Raw genomic sequence first — 15,442 nt, forward strand, 5'->3', positions numbered from 1 at the left:
CTAGCTCAAATTCGAGCCTCAAGTTGCAGCTTCTGAACTTCATTCCAGGAAAACAGAGAAACAAATAGTCATATTTAAATGGTTGGTACAGAATACTCAGGTGGAATTAGGGGGTGAATTTCATACCATTTGAAATCTGGGAATGTCTAGTTTCCAGTGCCACAAACGGCACTCGATTCTGACATCGGAGCACAGAGTTATGGATGAAACAAGAAGGCTGTCTGAGCATTACGGGGAAATTTTTCCAGGTTTGCTAGCTTTGCGAGATTAATCTATTTGACTAACCAAACCTCAATATTTTTCGATGAAACTTTGTACAGCATCTATACAACATATAAACATCATATACAAGCCATTAAAATCTCAAAATTCTGCAAAAAGAGGCACGATCATAACAGGGGCAGAATTGGAAACTTTACATCCATACACTCCTTGAAGTTTATACTAGCTACGCACCATTAATCTACCAATTTGAGCACTAAACCAACATTAAATCCATCATCAAGCATCACATCAGCCATCAATCCAAGAGTGGGAGTTCATAGAGCCCACATTCAAAATTTTTCAACAATAACAAGCCATCCACATGAATATCTAAGCTCATAAGTGTAAATCAACTTCCATAAGCCAAGAATTTGAGGGTTGATCGTCACTTACTTGTGTTGGTGAACAAGGCAGAATTTCGGCCCTCTCTTACCTCAAGAAAACCGTGGAAAGCTCCCCCTTTTTGTAGCTTAAAATGATCTCCAAGTATTAAACTAAGTGTGTGTGAAATTTGGAAGGAATTGGAGGAGATTTGGTGAAGGATTGGAGAAGAAAAATGGAAGAACTTTTGGCTTTTTTCTTGCTCTTGATGGCCGGCCAATGAGAGAGAAAAGTGAGGGAGTGTTTGTCCAAAAGTAGCTTCCAAAGGAAGCTTTAAATGTGTAGTCCACAATTGCCCCGAAATCAACTCTTCTTCGCGCGTGTACGCGCGCGTTTTGTGCTCGATTCCTCTCGAATTTATTTCACTAGTGCACTAAACCTCTAATGCACTTATATTCATATAAATATTATTCACTCTTAATTGTCCTAAAATAAGGGTCTAAAGTCCCTCAATTAAATCGCACGTGTGAAAACGCGTATTTCCAATTTAAGCGCGATAAAGTGCAATTTCCGAGAAATTCTTATAACGATGGTACTATTAACTATCATTTGAGTATTTAAACATAAAATTACCTATTTTAAGTCTATCCTGCAAATCTCTAATTTTTCAAACTTATTGTATTCTCGAATCGATTATTGACTCCAAACGTGTATTCACTATTTTAAATTAGCGAGCTTCCAAAAATTAAATTTTGAAACGAGTCACTTTAAAAATATAACGAAACAATAAATTCATGTATTTAAGTCTAAAGAGATTAGAAAATAATATTCGGAATAAATGGGCAATTAGGTATTTAAATAAGCTCGAAATGGATTTTAAAATAATAAATTTTTGTGAGTCATCACATTCTCTCCCCCTTAAGAAAATTTCGTCCTCGAAATTTATCTTGATTGGTGAACAGGTTTGGATACTTCTCTCGGATTGCTTCTTCGACCTCCCAAGTGGGTTCCTCTATTCCATGATTCCTCCAAAGCACTTTCACCAATAGTATCCGTTTACTTCTCAATTCTTTCACCTTCCTATCCAGAAGTTTCACCGGTTTCTCCTCATAGGTCAAAGTTTCATCAATTTCAATACTTTCCGGTTGCAAAATGTGAGAGGGGTCTGGATGATACTTCTTAAGTATAGACACATGGAACACATTGTGAATTCGAGATAGACTCGTTGGCAAAATCCAACTTGTATGCCACATTCCCCATGCACTGGATAATCTTACAAGGTCATAAAACCTCGGTTGTAGTTTCTTTCCCTTTCCAGACTTCAAACTTGCTTTCAAAGGCTTAATCTTAAGAAAGACTAGATCTCCAACCGCAAATTCAAAATCCTTCCTCCGATTATTCGCATAGTTCTTTTGACGGCTCTGTGCGGTTTGAATTCTCTGGCGTACCAACTTTATCTTTTCATTAGCTTCTTCAATCCAAGACACTGTAGTCGGGTCTAAAATCTTCCGTTCACCTATTTCATCCCAACAAATTGGAGACCTATATTTTCGACCATAAAGTGGTTCATACGGGGCCATTTGTATAGAGGAATGGTAACTATTGTTATAAGCAAATTCCACCAAGGTTAAATATTTACTCCAACTTTCCCCAAAATCCAAAACACAAGTCCTCAACATATCCTCAAGAGTTTGGATTGTCCTCTTAGACTGCCCGTCGGTCTGAGGATGATAAGTGGTACTAAAATTCAATTTAGTCCCTAACACCTCTTGCATCTTTTGTCAGAACCTTGATAGAAATCTCGGGTCCCTATCGGACACAATACTCACGGAAATTCCATGTAACCTGATAATCTCATCTAGATATAGTTTAGCTAACTTCTCCAATGGGTACTTCATGTTAATTGGCAGAAAGTGAGCTGATTTGGTCAGTCTATCCACTATTACCCAAATAGCATCATGGTCTCTTTGTGTCCTCGGTAATCCTGATACAAAATTCATGGTGATATTTTTCCATTTCCACTCAGGTATCTCCAACGGTTGTAAAAGTCCCGATGGTTTCTGATACTCGACCTTAACCTGTTGACAAACCAAACAAATCTGAACAAATTGGGCAACTTCTTTCTTCATATTCTCCCACCAATACAGACTCTTCAAGTCTTGGTATATTTTATTCCCTCTAGGATGTACCGTAAACTTTGATCGGTGTGCCTCTTCAAAATACCATTCGATCCCAGGTTAAAATCTGACTTTTCTCCTTTTTCAACTTTTTCCGACCATTTTTGCACTTTAGTGTCCTTTTCTTGAGATCCTTTGATACGTTCCATCAAGGTGGAATTCACTACAATATTCCCCAAAATTACTTTCCTCGGTTCCAGTCGAGAATTCCAATAACTAACTGTTTCTAACAAATGGAGTTCCTTAATCATTAACCCAGCCATTTGCACTTGACGACTCAAAGCATCGGCCACTACATTGGCCTTTCCTGGATAGTACTTTATAGTGCAATCATAATCTTTCAGAAATTCTATCCATCTACGTTGCCTCAAATTTAGCTCCTTTTGTGAGAATAAATACTTAAGGCTTTTGTGATCAGTAAAAACCTCAAATGTCACTCCATACAGGTAATGCCTCCATTTCTTTAAAGCAAATACCACCACTGCCAATTCCAAGTCATGGGTTGGGTAATTCCCCTCACATGGTTTCAATTTCCTAGAGACATATGCTATCACCTTGTCATTTTGCATCAAAACACATCCCAATCCTTCCTTAGAGGCATCTGTGTAAACCACAAAACTATCCTTTCCATTGGTTAGAACTAATACAGGTGCTCTGGTTAAGCATCTTTTCAATTCCTGAAAACTCTCTTCGCACTTAGGACTTCAAATAAACTTCCCACTCTTCTTGGTCAGCTCGGTCATTGGTCCAACAATTCTAGAAAAATTCTTGATAAATCTCTGGTAATACCCTGCTAATCCAATAAAACTCCAAACCTCAGTAGGGTTTTCCGGTCGTTTCCACTTCGAGACATCTTCAAGTTTAGCTGGGTCCACTTTAATCCCATCCTTAGAAATTATGTGTCTCAAGAAAGTCACTTCTTTTAACTAAAACTCACACTTGCTAAACTTAGCATATAACTGGTGTTCCCTCAGGGTTTGTAAAATAATCCTCAAGTGTTTCTCATGATCTTTCACATTCTTAGAATACACTAAAATGTCATCAATGAAGACCACCACAAATTGATCTAGATAAGGTTTAAAAACCCTATGCATTAGATCCATGAAAGCTGCAGGAGCATTAGTTAACCCAAATGGCATCACTGCAAATTCAAAGTGCCCGTACCTCGAGTTAAAAACAGTCTTGGGTATGTCCTTTTCCAAAATCCTCAATTGCTAATAACCCTGTCTCAAATCCAACTTCGAAAATACTACCGCCCCTTGCAATTGGTCAAACAATTCATCAATGTGGGGCAACGGGTACTTATTCTTAATTGTGACATCATTCAAGCCTCTATAGTCTATACATAGTCTTAAACTCCCATCCTTTTTCTTTACGAACAAAATCGGGGCTCCCCACGGAGAATCACTCTCCTTTATAAAACCCCTTTCCAACAAGTCCTGTAGTTGCAATTTTAACTCCTTCAATTCCGCTGGAGCCATTCGATATGGCGTTTTCGAGATAGATGCCACTCCCGGAATTACATCAATCTTAAAAGCTATATCCCGTTCTGGGAGTAAAGACTCTAACTCTTCAGGAAAAATATCTGGAAAGTCTTTCACTACAGGCACGTCTTCCAAACCCACCTTATCATTAGGGGTGTTAATAAGAAAAGCCAAATACCCTTGAGCTCCTTTGCTTAATAATTTTCTAGCCCAAACCCCGGAGAGAAGTACAGACGAAGCCAATTTACCCCTTACATCCAACTTCAGGGTTGCCTCCCCTGGAATGCACAATTCTACAATCTTTGTTCGGCAGTTCAACTTGGCATTATAACGGGCTAGCCAATCCATTCCTAAAATCACATCATATCCCTTAATTGCTAAACTTATCAGGTTGGCCAATAACTTCCGCTCCCCAACACAGACCTCACAGTCTCTATACACCAGGTTAGCAATTAAACTTTGATCCCCAGTAGGTGTTTTAACCTCCAGATCATACGGTAATTTAATTGGCTTCAAATCTATCCCACTCATAAAATTAGGGTTTACAAAAAAATGTGTTGCACCCAGATCAATTAAAACTCTAGCTAAACGATGAAAGATTGGAATTGTACCTTCAACCACTTCAGTTGCTTCAGAGATTTGTTGATAATCCAGTGCATAAACTCTAGCCGGTACTTTCGGTCGACTTCCTCCGGCACTGGTCTGCTTAGAGGTTGACTTTTCTGGTTTCTAAGGGTTACCTCCTATTTTTGGTGATTTCGGATAGTTGGCGACTTGATGCTCAGCACTACCACAAAACAAACATTTCCCCAACTTCCTCCAGCAGTTATTTTCAGAGTGGTTGAATTTACCACAGTATCCACAAGTAAGTTGAGGAGTCACAGCCGAACCAGTGGAAGGCGCTCCTCTAGCCTGAGCCGGTCCACTGCGACCTCCTCTGGATAAAGCTCCCCTAGAAGCTCTAGTGGCCCTTATTTTTCCCATTCCTTTTTCCATTTTGGAAGGTTGTGTACTCTTACTAGCTTGCCCAGAAGTATGGCCAGAAAAATTTCTTTTTTTATTGTGAAAGTCCCTCACTTGCAGTCTTGCACACTCAACCCTTTGTGTTTTCTCTAAAGCCTCAGTAAAGGTAGAAATTTGGGCTGCGGCCAAACCCTCCTAAATTTTCACATTTAGTCCCTGTACAAACCATCTAATCCTTTTCCGTTCATTGACTACTAGTTCAGGAGCGTACTTAGAAAGTTTAGTGAACTTCCCTTCATACTCTGCCATACTAAGGGCTCCTTGTTTCAACTTAATAAATTTATTCTCTCTCTTTTCTTGAATCAAGGGTGAAAGAAACTTTTCATTAAATTCCCTCGTGAAGTTCTCCCAGGTCCAAGGGGTTTGAGCTCTCTCCTATTTTTCTTTTATTATATCCCACCAAACACGAGCTACTCCCTCAAATTGGAAAGCAGCAAAATTCACTCGCCTATCCTCAGTGTAGTCTAGGGCGGCGAATATGCTGGTCATCCTCTCTAACCAATTTTTCGCTATTTCAGGATCAGGTTCTCCAAGAAACTTAGGCGGGTTGAACTTTAAGAACCTCTCTAAGGCTCTATCCTCTCCTTTGTCTTGTCTCCCAAGTTGGTTAGGCTGTTCAAGACACTGTCTATCAGCTAAGCGCTCTAGGATTTCAGTCATCCTATTAATGGCAGTAACCACTTGATTACCCACAATGTTTTCCTGTGTGAGGACTCGTAAAAAAAAAAAACTATTATTTTATGCCTAATTTATGGCTTAATAAATTATTTAATTGGATTTTTGCCACGAGGAATATTTTCCAGCCTTATTAGACCTAAATACATGGTAATATAACTTCGTTATATTTTTAAAATGATTCATTTCAAAAATTAATTTCCTGGAGTACGTCTAGTAAAAATAGTGAATAGTACTTGGAGATTTTATCCGCGTAGTAACACAATAAGCTTGGAATATTGGAGACTTGTACTATGGTCCTAAAATAGGTAATCTTATGAGTAAATACTCAAGTGATAGTTAGTAGCGCAATCGTTATAAGAATTTATTGGAAGTTTCGCGTTATAGCGTTAAAATTGACGGTACGCGTTTTCACACGCGCGACATTATTTGAGGGACTTTAGACCCTTATATCGGGACAATTAAGAGTAAATAACACTTACATGAATATAAATGCATTGGAGGTTCAGTGCACTAGTGAACCAAACGCGCGAGAAAATCGAACCTAATCGCGCCAAACGCGCCCCTAATGAGAGTTGACTTTTGGGTGAATTTCCACCACTTATTTCACCTTCTCTTGGAAGCTAAAGGAAATCAGATTTCTCTCCATCTTCTCTCTCCTCATAGCCGACCAAACACCCTCCTCTCTCTAACTCCATTGCTTCAAAATTTCTGCTCACTAATCTCACTCAAAACCACCCCAAATCATCTCCAAATTCAACCAAACTTGCACCACACCTAGCTTGACACTTGAGGAGCATTTTGAGCTGCAAACAAGGGCTGGAAATCACGGTTTTCTGGGGTAATAGAGGGCCGAAAATTCTGCTGAACATCAACCCAAAGTAAGTGATGATCCACTCTTGGAAACTTGAAGTTTGGAAGCTATCTTACCTTGTTAAGTTCATGCATGCATTTGGTTAGCTTGATATGGATGTAAAATGTGATAGTGGGCTCTTTGTATTCCCACACTTGGGTTGTTGTTGCTGATTTGAGGATCAATGTTGGATTTAATGGTAGTTTAATGGTTATAATGATGAATTTATGGAGTGTTATTGTTGGGAACTCAAGTAGAGGTCATGACCAGAAATTGTCGAATCTGCCCCTGTTTTGTTCGGCCATGATAAGGCCCATTTTTGGTGATTTATTGGCATGATCCTGATGTGTATATGTTATATTATGTGTGTAGAAATTTTCGTTGGAAAACATTAACGATTGGATGGGCAAATGAATTTATTCATGAACTAGGCATGCTGGAAAATTATTTTCGGGTAAAACTGTCCAGTGGTCGTATTTTGGCCATAACTCTGTCCTCGGGTGTCGAAATCAAGTGCCGTCGGTGGCTTTTGAAACTAGACATTCCTAGCTTTAATTTGAGATAAAATGTACGTTCTGATTCTTTGTGAGTGATCCGAACCAAACGTTTTAAGTTAGCTGTCCTGTCTCTCGGATTTGCTGGAATGGCTTGTTGAGGCAGCAACTTGAGGCTCAATTTTGAGCTGGTTGCTTGCCAAATTTCAGAACATTTCCTTCTGTGAACTTTTAGTCCCGTGAATGTATTTTCTAATGCCATAAACTATGCCTCATTCCGAGTTAAATTGATTGAGTTGTGACTAAAACAAGAGGACTGCCCTGTTTTGGAAAAACGTAGTATTTGGACTGATTTGGGGCAAAACTTGGGAATGATTTTATTAATTGAAGTTCTTGATGCTCATCACTTACCAAAGGTATCATGGATGTGTCTTAGACCTTTTTTTCACAAATGAACCATGTTCGGATAGTTTTCTTGGTTAAACGATTTGAAATTGTGAAATGAAAGTCACAAGGCAGATTGCCTTAGAATTTTTCCTGAACTTTGGTTGACTAATTAACTACCTTCCCGAGGGTATTTTTCCCTGAAATTTGATAGAGGAATACCTTGCATATAGGAGTAAAATACTGCCAATTTTGGCACCAATTCAAGTTCGTTTCGATACCGAATTAAATTGCTAGTGTTGGAGGTTCAAAACTGGAAATTCTTCTTCAGTCTTGAATCTTCCTCAACTTTGAGCTACCGTATCTCGGTACTCGAAACTCCGATTCTTGATCCGCTTGTTTTGTTATAAACCTCACTTGTAACACTAATTGAGCTGTAAATTTCAGAGGCCGGTTTGCAACATGTGAATCGTGCCGAATTTCCAAAGTTGGCCGAAATCCAACTTAATTCTGCCTTGTACGCCGAACCTGTACCTTCAAGCTCATTTTTGAATACCTTCCACTTATATTCATGGAAAAGTGTCTTTTAAGAAGTTTTAGTACTTTCTAAGAGGTTTCCAACGGTACCAAGTTTTATAATTTTGGACCTACTGAGTGCAAGATCTGATTTTTCTAAATTTGACGCGCAAAGCTGAAATTTGCTGATTTCTTAGAAAATGAAAATTTGAAAACTTGTTACTCCTTCTTGATGATAATTGATCGCTTTAAACTTGATTTCATGAAGGAAATCAGTTTTTCTTGTGTTAATAAAACCTCACTTTTGAACCTTTATTTTGAGTGGCTAAGGTTCTTGGTTTGAGGTACTGACTAGTCCAAATAAGCGTAACTCCTTTCTTGATTAATACGTGATTGTGAGTGAAAAATACTTGTTAATTGCTTCAGGTGCTCAAGCGAGTCTTGAAAAGAATCCCGGAGGGGACAACTAAAGATTTTCTCGCTCAATTACTTTTGAATTGGTGAGTGTCAAGTGCCTGACTTGTCGTGTTTACTTGATTTACCTGCTTATATACGTGAATATCACTTGATGAGACGAGTGTGTACTTTATCGCACTCGCTCTCCTTTACTTGAACTTTACTTGTATTAACTTGGTTTTCAAAGTCGATTGAGTGAATCTCGTCGACTAAAATATACCCGTTTTCGTGTGCGTGTCGTGTTGCCATGCATGTCGTGTATGTCGTGCGTGTCTTGTTGTCGGGTGGAGTGAACCTCCTCGACTTATGGGGACGCCCAATTCTCTTAACCAATCTTACAACTCGAGCCGGCATGGGCTTGGTCGAGAAGTTTGATAAACCAAGAGAATAACAAAACACAACTTGATCTTTTGAGATCTTGTTCGGCATACTCGTGGAGTATCGCCCTTTCCGTGCGTGTTCAAAAATCAAAACTTGATCTCTTGAGATCTCGTGTGGCATACTCGACGAGTATCGCCTTTTTCGTGCGTGTTTGGTTTCGGATCCGAGAGGGTGGAATGTTGGTCGGAGGAAGTAATAAGTGAAGTTTCTACGGATAAAATACCCACCAGGATAACGGAGTGTCATCACGAGGGGGTATCGGATCGAGCCGTGGCGAAGCAAGAGGAAAATAGCTCCTGAGAGCTCCTATATCCTTGAATTGTTTCTGTTTATTTTTCTCGCTCGAATTGTAAATTACTTGAATATTGGGATTGTTATTTGGACAACGTGCTTGCATGTGTGTTTTCTTGGCCTCACGAGCGTTTCGCTCACCCCGTAGATTTGTTTTCCTTAACAGGAATGGATGGAGTAAAACTCGTTGGAACCCTTTGGATGTACTTTTGTATTAGGGTTTCAATTGTAATTGACTAGACATTTTGGCTATTGTATATATTTGGGAATTGATGTATCTTTTGGATCCTGACGTAAGAATTGGATAACGGATGTATTTTGAACACGTGGTACAAGACTTGGATATTCGTTTATGGAAGCGATTTTTCCTTATTAGACTGGTATAAATTGTGATATATTGTTAAGTTTGAATTGATTTGTCTCGAGTCCTGGCGAGAGCTAGGCAGGCGTTCCGCTGATACCCTTGGGAGAAGTGGGGGCGTCACATCCTGTCCTTGGGTCGGTCCAGTTGCCGATCCCTGGTCATCCCTTTGAGGTTGGACCTGTCTAGTCCCTCGCCCACGATCTCGACTACGTCTTAGTTCTTCCATAACCTAGGCGTGCCTAGTGCAAGAAATAAGTTAATTATGCCATGCAAAATAGAAAGCAGGAACCAATCAAGAAAACATTGAAAATAACAATAATTTACATTCATTAGCATATCAACTTTATACAATTAGCAAGTCATGGGGTAGTCATAAAAATATAGCACACAGGTGTCACAAGAGTATTTTTAGTCACAGAAAACTAAAGTAAAAGCAAGTGCCTCAAAAGCAGGCCACACAGTCATGCAAAATACAATGGCCTCAACACTTAGCATCACCCCTGCTAATTCTAACTATACTAGTCAAAAGGGTCAAAAGAAAGGTCAATCAATCTAGACCTAGTCCACAGTAGGACTACCGGGTGGAACCTCCTTCTCAGGATCCTCCTCCTGATCAGGGCTCGGAACTACCTCCATTGCCTCATCCACCAATCTAGAAGCATCAGTCAAGATGTCGGAAGCCCGACTACGGACCTCCTCTCCCAACCTAGTGAGTCGAGCCCTAGTACTCTGGAGCTCCTCACGAACCACAGCAGATGTGGCCACCTCACCCTCCAGTACCTCCTCGAGCTCCACAATCCTCTCTTCCTGAACGCTAACCATCTGTCTAAGCTCGTCCACCTCTGCCTGTAAATTCTGGTTAAGATCCACTAACTGATGACGATCGTCGTCCAAAGCAAGCACGAGGTGGTTCGGGTAGGCAAATGTCAACCTACACGAACATCGGGGATATCTGTCAGATGGGAAATAGCGTACTCGACCTCCTCCACCTAGCGCTCGGTAGTAGATAGGCCTAGGAGGCACTACATGACCATTCGCATGGCCATTCCCATTAGCTGCCGGAGCTCCATTTCTGTTTTCCATCCCTGCACAATAATAGCACTTTTCAGGTTAGAAATTTAATCACTACCTAGTTCGGATGTCGTTTATGCATGCCTAACCCAATCACTAACTTCCCTCAAGTACCTCTCAAGGTATAACTTAATTATCCGGTCTCAGGTCTTAAGGGTAGAGTATATAATATGTCTCCCATATAGATCTCTAACCTAGCGCTCTGATACCAACTGTAATGCCCCCACTTCTCCCTAAAGCGAATCAAAGGGTATCCACGGGACGCCTGCCTAGCTGTCACCAGGACTCAAGCAATCACCATTCAAGCTTATAGCGGTGCTAGAAGTCAACAACCAGAAAAGATAAATACAATTAGTGCGGAAGCGTTCAAATTTAACGAAATATAACAATCATCCAATCCTTACACCGGGTTTCCATAATACAGCCCAAAATATACAATATTCTAAAAGTCTAGACAAAAGAGTTGGAACCCTATTGCAAGAGTACACAAAAGAGAAATTCCTCCGAATCTCACTCCAAGCCCAAATCCTGTTAAGGAAAATAAATCTACAGGGTGAGCAAAACGCTCGTGAGGCAAAGAACACACATGCAAGCACATTGTTCAAATAACAATCCCAATTTAACAAATAGAGCAATAATATTGCAATAAATAACAATCCGAGCGGAAAAGTAAACAGAAACAATTCAAGGATATCGGAGCTCTCAGGAGCTAATTTTCACTTGCTTTGCCAATGTCATTCGTATACCTTTCCGCGATGACACTCCGTCAACCGGGTCGGTATTTCCATTCCGTAGTTCACCACTTACTTCCCTCCGTCCACCGTTCACCTCCCGGGCCCGCAAGACAATTATAAGGCGATACTCCACGAGTATGCCAAGCAAGACCTTTCATTAGGTCGAGTTTATTTATCTCATGGCTCGCCAAGGTTCCCAACCAAACCCATGCCGGCTCGAGTCCAGGGTCGGCCTATGAGTTTGGGCGTCCCCCATTTACATTTGAGAGTCGAGAAGATTCACTCCAACGACGTATGCAGCCATAGCATACCATTTCATTTCATTCAATCATTCAATCATCTCATTTCATTCAATTAAGTCATTCATAATTCATTTAGTACATTTGAATCATGAGTCATTTATTTCAAATAAGAACGAGTGCGTTAAAGTACACACTCGCCTCTATTTTCAAAATCTCCAAACAATCATAACAATTAAATTTGTATCAAGTATTCATACACTTGACACTCACCAATATAAGTAATGAGGAAGAAATGTCCCTCGGAGCTTTAGGCGTTCACTGTGAGATCCTCTTGAAGGTCTTCGTGTGCGCCTGAGTAAATAATAATAGACTATCATTCACCAACCCCTACTATTAAAGAAGATCGTACCATAGTACAATCTTAGAAAGTCTCGTGAAACGAGCCTAAATTATCCTAAATCGAGGCTCCCAAATGGGGTTCAAAGTACAAGAGAAATTTAGTTTTCATCTTGGAAATCAAGCATAAACGCTCCAGTACTATCGAAGGAATAAGGAATACTTGAAAAATTCCATTTCCTTGAAATTCGGAAAAATTTCAGTTTGGATATGATAATTTGAAAAATCATATCTTACATTCCACATGTCAAAAATTGAAAAACTTGGTACCGTTGGAAACCTCTTCCAAAGTACTAAAAGTTCTTAGAATACACTTTTCTAAGATTCCAAATGGAAAACGTTCAAAAATGAGCTCAAAGTCGCTGTTTTAGTTCATAAAGCAGATTTAAGTTGGTTTCTGGCCAACTTTGAAAATTCGGCAAAATTCACTTGATTGGAACTAACTTTTGAAATTCGGAACTCTATTATAGCTGCAATCCAAGTTTACAACAAAATAAGTGGAACGAGAAACGGAGTTCAATTAAATCTATCATCAAGCATCACATCAGCCATCAATCCAAGAGTGGGAGTTCATAGAGCCCACATTCAAAATTTTCCAACACTAACAAGCCACCCACATGAATATCTAAACTCATAAGTGTAAATCAACTTCCATAGGCCAAGAATTTAAGGGTTGATCGTCACTTACTTGTGTTGGTTAACAAGGCAGAATTTTGGTCCTCTCTTAGCTCAAGAAAACCGTGGAAATCTCCCTCTTTTTGCAGCTTAAAATGATCTCCAAGTATTAAGCTAAGTGTGTGTGAAATTTGGAAGGAATTGGAGGAGATTTGGTGAAGGATTGGAGAAGAAAAATTGAAGAACTCTTGGCTGTTTTCTTGCTCTTGATGGTCGGCCAAAGAGAGAGAAAAGTGGGGGAGTGTTTGTCCAAAAGTAGCTTCCAAAGGAAGCTTTAAATGTGTAGTCCACAATTGCCCCGAAATCAACTCTTCTTTGCGCGTGTACGCGCACGTTTTGTGCTCGATTCCTTTCGAATTTATTTCACTAGTGCACTAAACCTCTAATGCACTTATATTCATATAAATACTATTCACTTTTAATTATCCCAAAATAAGGGTCTAAAGTCCCTCAATTAAATCGCGCGTGTGAAAACGCGTATTTCCAATTTAAGCGCGATATAGTGCAATTTTCGAGAAATTCTTATAACGATGGTACTATTAACTATCACTTGAGTATTTAAACATAAAATTACCTGTTTTAAGTCCATCCTGCAAATCTCTAATTTTTCAAACTTATTGTATTCTCGAATCGATTATTGACTCCCAACGCGTATTCGCTATTTTCAATTAGCGATTTTTCAAAAATTAAATTTTGAAACGAGTCACTTTAAAAATATAACGAAACTATAAATCCATGTATTTAAGTCTAAAGAGGTTAGAAAATAATATTCGGAATAGATAGGCAATTATGTATTTAAATAAGCTCGAAATGGATTTTAAAATAATAAATTTTTGTGAATCCTTACACTTTTTCTCATGGAGATGGATGAGCAAATTTTCTCTCGACCAATCAACTCAAACATGTGCAAAAAATTTTTCATCTGATTATGAAATTTTTTTTCTAAAATTACTGCAAGAGATGGGGTCAAGCCTCTCAAGATCGTAAGCCCCACACTAGGGCAATTTTTTGGTCTTCCTTTTCAAAAAAAAAGGAGCGAGAAAATAAAAGGAGAAAAAAAAGCAAGAAAAGAGACATGCAAAAAAAAAGGAAGGAAAAAACGAAGAGAAGAAAAGAGAAACCCAATTAGAGTTAAACTGGGGCAAATTTTTAGTTCTTATTAGGCCCACATTAGGGCAAGTTTTGGAAGGTTGCAATCTTAGGATCATTTTCAACCTATTTCATGATGGATCTTCAACATTTAACCTTTCCTTCACACTCCATCGGAGCTCATTACAAAAGGCAAAACATTACCGGCCTCCCTTTGTTGCAGTATTTTTTTAAGGAAAAATTTTCTTAATTATTCGGCCAATGAGATGGACGACATCAAAAAGGGTCAAATGTGACATCTTTCTTTTTCAAGGGCCATTCATTCAAATCTGGTCATTAGAAACAGATGTTTTGTGATACATAGTGGAGTCTGGCTGACTGATTATAGAAAATTGAGAAGATTCAACACAAGTTACAGCACAACTCTTGAGGAGCAGTTTTGACATCAGAAGATCATGCTTACATGGTTCTCAAGGCCAAAGGGATCACATGGTGGTGGTATTATGTGATCACTCTTTCTGCCTTCTTGAAAACATGAAAAATGTGGTATTTGTTAAACATGATTTACACTGGGGCAAATATCAAAAGGACTGAGCTCCAAGTTTGACAATGCATTCCAAATCGGCTTTGAAAAAAAAAGGGAGCCCTATATCGGGGCAAATTTTGAAAAAATACGATTTCAAAAGTTATTTCAAATTTGTTTTATTTTGTTGGATTCGGGTTGTATCCCATCAACCTCGGTAGGCTCGAATTTTATTCCACTGACCGTTTTATTTTGTTGGGTTTGGGTTGTATCCCACCAACTTCGGCAAGTTTGAATTTTATCCCACTAACCATTTTATTTTGTTAGGTTCGGGTTCGAGTTGTATCCCACCAAACTCGACAGATTCGGATTTTATCCCACTGACCGTTTTATTTTGTTGGACTCGGGTTGTATCCTACCAATCTCGACAGGTTCGGGTTTTATCCCACTGACAATTTTATTTTATTGGGAGGTTTGGGTTTTAACCCAGTGATCATTTTATTTTGTTGGGTTCGAGTTGTATCCCATCAAACTCGGTAGGCTCGAGTTTTATCCCACTAACCGTTTTATTTTGTTGGGTTCAGGTTGTATCACACCAATCTCGGCAGGCTCGGGTTTTATCCCACTGACCGTTTTATTTTTATTTTGTTGGGTTCGGGTTGTATCCCACCAATCTCAGTAGGCTCAGATTTTATCCCACTGACCGTTTTATTTTGTTGGATTCGGGTTTTATCCCACTGACCGTTTTATTTTGTTGGGCTAGGGTTATATTCCACCAATCTCGGCAGGTTCGAATTTTATCCCACTGACCGTTTTATTTTATTGGACTTGGGTTTTATCCCACCGTCCCACCAATCTGTTAGTGAGTCTCAAAATTCGCCGTGCACCCTTCTACCCCTTTCTTGGCAATCAAAATTAATTTTCTGTTGGTGAGTCTCAACGTTCGCTGCGCACCTTTCTACCTCCCTTCTTGACAATCAAAATTAATTTTCTGTTGGTGAGTCTCAGCGTCCGCTGCGCACCCTCCTA

At 39.4% G+C, this 15,442-nt stretch overlaps 1 long non-coding RNA gene across 1 annotated transcript; it reads left to right on the top strand.

The window, feature by feature from the left end:
• The first annotated feature begins 8,617 nt into the window (after positions 1 to 8,617).
• LOC140037297 (uncharacterized) lies at positions 8,618 to 9,694 on the top strand. The gene is made up of 2 exons (XR_011841220.1): positions 8,618 to 8,691; positions 9,486 to 9,694. It is a non-coding gene; the product is annotated as an uncharacterized lncRNA (long non-coding RNA).
• The last annotated feature ends 5,748 nt before the right edge of the window (positions 9,695 to 15,442 follow it).

The sequence above is a fragment of the Coffea arabica genome, chromosome 2e (assembly GCF_036785885.1).
Source record: "Coffea arabica cultivar ET-39 chromosome 2e, Coffea Arabica ET-39 HiFi, whole genome shotgun sequence".
NCBI lineage: Eukaryota > Viridiplantae > Streptophyta > Magnoliopsida > Gentianales > Rubiaceae > Coffea > Coffea arabica.